This window comes from Cajanus cajan, chromosome 1 (assembly GCF_000230855.2).
Source record: "Cajanus cajan strain Asha chromosome 1, NIPB_CcT2T_4, whole genome shotgun sequence".
Lineage (NCBI taxonomy): Eukaryota > Viridiplantae > Streptophyta > Magnoliopsida > Fabales > Fabaceae > Cajanus > Cajanus cajan.
In genome coordinates this window covers 27,508,516-27,513,425 of record NC_138517.1, presented here as the reverse complement: position 1 = coordinate 27,513,425, position 4,910 = coordinate 27,508,516, and positions in this window count along the sequence as shown.

Here is a 4,910-nt window from a genome sequence, read left to right as displayed (position 1 = left end):
AACACTGCTCAAAAACCCCAGAATACTCAAGGAGAGGGTTGAAACTATGTTCCAAAGTGTGGAATGACGTCCAATTGACGTCATATTTATAGGGAATAGGCGCAATACGGGCTACAGAATCAATACGGCCGTATTGAAATTTTTGAACTTCAATACGGTCGTATTGAAGTTCAATACGGCCGTATTGAAATTCAGAAATTTCAATGCGCCCATATTGAGTTCACTGCGGCTGTATTGAAGCTTCAATACGGCCGTCTTGATTTCAGTACGGCCGTATTGAAGTTTCAGAAACTTCAATACGGCCGTATTGAGTTCACTGCGGCCGTATTGAAGCTTCAATACGGCCGTATTAAGTTTAGTACGGCCGTATTGGGCTTCATTCCCTCCACTTCCTTATTTTAAGCTATTCTAAGACCTCTAGACCTACAGAGAACCCTCCTAGGGCCTTCCAGGAGTCCTTCTGGCTGATCTTCCTTCAGTCTTCGAGAGTCTTCAAGCTTTATTTCTGACCCGGACAATTTTAGGGGTCTACAGCTGCCCCCCCTTTACTTAGTCAAACGGTCTTTTTGGTGTATCGATTGACAAGTAAAGGAGTTGACCCAATTGTCCGGGTAATACGCCAACCTTCTGACTTGTAGTGTCTTCCGGTGGAAAATTGTTGAGTAGCCTCTCCAGGTTGAGTATTAGTTGTCGCCTCTCTAGGCTCATGCATACCTCGGTGCTCTCGACAACTGGGTAGCTGAGTACTGCCTCTCCAGGCCTGTGCATACCTCGGTGCTCTCGACAACTGGGCAGCTGAGTATTGCCTCTCAGGCTTGTGCATACCTCGGTGCTCTCGACAACTGGGTAGCAGAGTATTGCCTCTCAGGCTTGTGTATACCTCGGTGCTCTCGACAACTGGGTATCTGAGTATTGCCTCTCAGGCTTGTGCATACCTCGGTGCTCTCGACAACTGGGTAGCTGGGTATTGCCTCTCAGGCTTGTGCATACCTCGGTGCTCTCGACAACTGGGTAGCTGAGTATTGCCTCTCCAGGCTGGTGCATACCTCGGTGCTCTCGACAACTGGGTAGCTGAGTATTGCCTCTCCAGGCTTGTGCATACCTCGGTGCTCTCGACAACTGGGCAGCTGAGTATTGCCTCTCCAGGCTGGTGCATACCTCGGTGCTCTCGTCAACTGGGCAGCTGAGTATTGCCTCTCCAGGCTGGTGCATACCTCGGTGCTCTCGACAACTGGGTAGCTGAGTATTGCCTCTCAGGCTTGTGCATACCTCGGTGCTCTCGACAACTGGGCAGCTGAGTATTGCCTCTCCAGGCTTGTGCATACCTCGGTGCTCTCGACAACTGGGTAGCAGAGTATTGTCTCTCAGGCTTGTGTATACCTCGGTGCTCTCGACAACTGGGTATCTGAATATTGCCTCTCAGGCTTTGAGATGATTTTGTCTCCACAGTCCATGATGCTGCTTCGACGGTTTTTCTGATTTTGTGCCGCTGAGGGCTGGATAACGCAGGGATCCGTCTAGGGGATGTGCAGTCATTCATAGGTTCCTGTGCCCCAACTTGCATTGCATTGTTGGTACCCATTGAGGAATTTCTGTTTCCTTGGGGTGTAGACACAGATGCTCTTCTTGAATTGAGCGATGCCTTATGCTTGGCTGACGTCCTTTGACGTTGGTGGAGTATCCCGGTTATCTTTATTCGGGTATCTCTTTTGGGTTTTCTGATTTTTGTCGCCTCTGTGTAGGCTGTTATCCGCTGGGGATTCTGTCGTTGATTTTGATTAGCCTCTTCTGTTAGGCGTATCAGCTTGACGTTCAATGATTGGCTAAAAAGCCAAATTCCGCTTGGGGAATTGTTATTGATTTTTTTCTTTTTTTGGGTTTTCCTTTTTGAAGGAGTGCCTCTTGTGTAGGCAACTGGGGATCTGAAGTTCAGTGTTCGGCTGAGTGCCAAATTCCGCTTGGGGAATACTTATTGATATTTTTTGATTTTTCTCTTTTTGCAGGGATGCCTCTGAGTAGGCGATTGGGGAATGAGGGATCTTATGTATCCCAGAGTATTATTTAGGAAGCCTCTGCAGGCTTAGCCTCACTCAACACTTGAGTTGGAGAGCTATCTTCACTGAGGAAGTTTAAGTCCTTTGACTTGGATATTCTGCTTGGGAGATCGTACTTCCATTGGGGATTTTGACGATTTTGCTTTGATAGCTCTCGCTGGGGATTTGTTCCGTGAGCTTGAGTTGAGGTTTCTCTGGGGAGTATTATTTCTGCGAGCCTCTCCAGGCTCATTTATTCTGTACAGTTGGAGGAGTATTATTTCTGCAAGCCTCTCCAGGCTTAGTTATTCTGTATGAGTATTGTTTCGGCAAGCCTCTCCAGGCTCAGTTATTTTGTATGAGTATTATTTCGGCAAGCCTCTCCAGGTTCTGTTATTCTGTATGATGCGGAGTTTTTGTCTTTTTGTCGACTTTTGACTTTTTCTGTATTTTTGCCTTTTTGTCGTTTTTTGGCCTTTTTCTGTATTTTTGCCTTTTCTTGTTGATTTGTGGCTTTTTTCTGTTGACCGCTGCCATACACAAGCAATTTTCTATTTTTTTCTATTTTATGCAATTGCCTCATGATAAGGTCTTTGAATGTGCAACTAATGTGTGTGTGATGCACAAATGCAAGTTTTTATTTTTGCTCATTTATTTAGAAAAGTGAGTGGCTTTCCCTATCCTCTTTTTCTTGGAGGAATCGACGTGAGGGAATATTTTTGTGAGCCTTTTATGCAGGAGATTTATGGATTTTATAGGAACCCCTCCAATTTTCTTTATTTGACCGATTATTAAGAGAGTTTCGTACAATTTTTGAAACATCAATTTAGAGGCATAATCACATGGTCAAGAGAGAAAAGAAACAAATGGATATTTTATTGATATTCACAAGTGTTTTTACAGAAAGATATACAGAAGGAAATTTCTGAAGAATGGCTGGCCAAGGTAGGCTATATACATTGGGCTTAACAATTATATCTGTAATTGTTGCTCTTTACGTTCCCTTAATTGCTTCGGCCTGAGCCAGGAGTGTAGATGCTGCAAGACGCTTGCTTCTAGAAGATAATCACTTGAACCGCCTTTCGGTTTTCGATTCAAGAGATCGTTGCTTGCTTTGCTTTTACATCTTATTCTTTTGCCCCTAACTTTTGCCTAGGACGTATCCTAGCGGGGATGATTTTGCCTTTGTTTTGCCTAGTACCCTTGTACTGGCGGGCTTTTATTTCTCCCTAATTTTTGCCTAGGACGCCCTTTTCGGGTTTTCATCCTAGCGGGCTTATGCAAGCAACGTCTTCAAGCATAATACTTCTTTACCATGTCAGCGTTGACTGGGTATCGAAGTTCTTCTCCATTCATGTCTGTGAGGATTAATGCTCCTCCTGAGAAGACTCGTTTTATCACTTATGGTCCTCCGTGATTTGGGGCACACTTTCCGATTTTGTCCTTTTGAGCTGATGGCAATTTCTTTATTACCAACTCTCCCTCATGGTAGACTTGAGGGTGGACTTTTTTTTTTTTTTTTTTTTTTTTGTCAAAAGCCTTTTTGATCTTCCTCTGATAGGCTTGACCATGGCATATGGCGTTCAGCCGTTTCTCTTTGATAAGGTTCGACTGGTCGTATCGGCTTTGAACCCATTCTGCCTTGGAAAGTTTTGTTTTCACGATTACCCTTAGAGAAGGTATCTCGACTTCGACGAGTAAAACTGCCTCCATCTCATAGATGAGGGAGAATGGAGTAGCTCCTGCAGACGTGCGTACTGAAGTCCTATAGCCATGAAGAGCGAAGGGTAACATCTCATGCCAGTCTTTAAATGAGACAACCATCTTTTGCACTATTTTCTTGATGCTCTTATTGGTTGCCTCGACTGCCCCGTTCATCTTTGGCCGATATGGGGAAGAGTTGTGTTGGATCTTTGAATTCTTGGCACAGTTCTTCCACCATTTGGTTGTTCAGATTAGATCCATTATCAGTGATGATTTATTTCTCCATGCTTCCACTAGATTACTCTAAAATCTTTTGGGACAAGAGAGAAAAGAAGAGAAAGATATTTTTGTTTTGAAGTTTGTGTTTTAGAGGGGATTTATTTTTCAAAAATGGTTTTTGTAAGAATGTCTTGGCCAATGGTAGGCTTATGTGTTTAGGCTTGTTTGATTAAACACTTATGAAGTTAAGAAAATCTTTGTTTATTGACGTTGTGATTTTGACAACTTGGATAGCTTCTCTTGAACCTTTCTTTTTGAATTTGGTTCATGGTACCATCATGGATTTCTTTTGTTTTTTTGATTGTCCTTATTTTTGCCTAAAACACCCTTTTGTGACGTTTTAGCGGACTTTTGTTTTTGTTTATTTTTGCAACCCTAACTTTTGCCTAGGTCACCCTTTCATGGGATTCCTAGCGGGTCTTTTGCTCTTATTTTTGTGCAGCCCCCTTTTTTGGGTTTCCTGCCGAGCTTTTTTTGTTTTTAGGATTTCTTTTTATCCATGATGGCACTTGTCGAGGCCAAGGGAAGGTGCTCCAAGTTGTCACACACACTTCCACATAAAAATGATGTGGGTTTATTATTATTAAGATGATTTTAACCTCATTCATGTTTATTCAAACAGGGTTAAAAAATGTGGTTTAGAATTTTATTATAAGCAAGAAAAGAAGCAATGAAGAATGATTTTATTATAATCATAGCGGAAACATGTGTCCTTATTTCATCACTGATATGGGTCCCAATGTTGACCTCTTATATCTTTTGGCCATGCCCCAAATTCACAGTCTCTAATTTCTCTTGACGAGCAATCTTTGCAGATCCGGAGAAATGGTCTCCTCATTACTGTCCAACTCAACCCATTTATCCTCAACTTTTGGATTCCGGTCAGAGCGAACA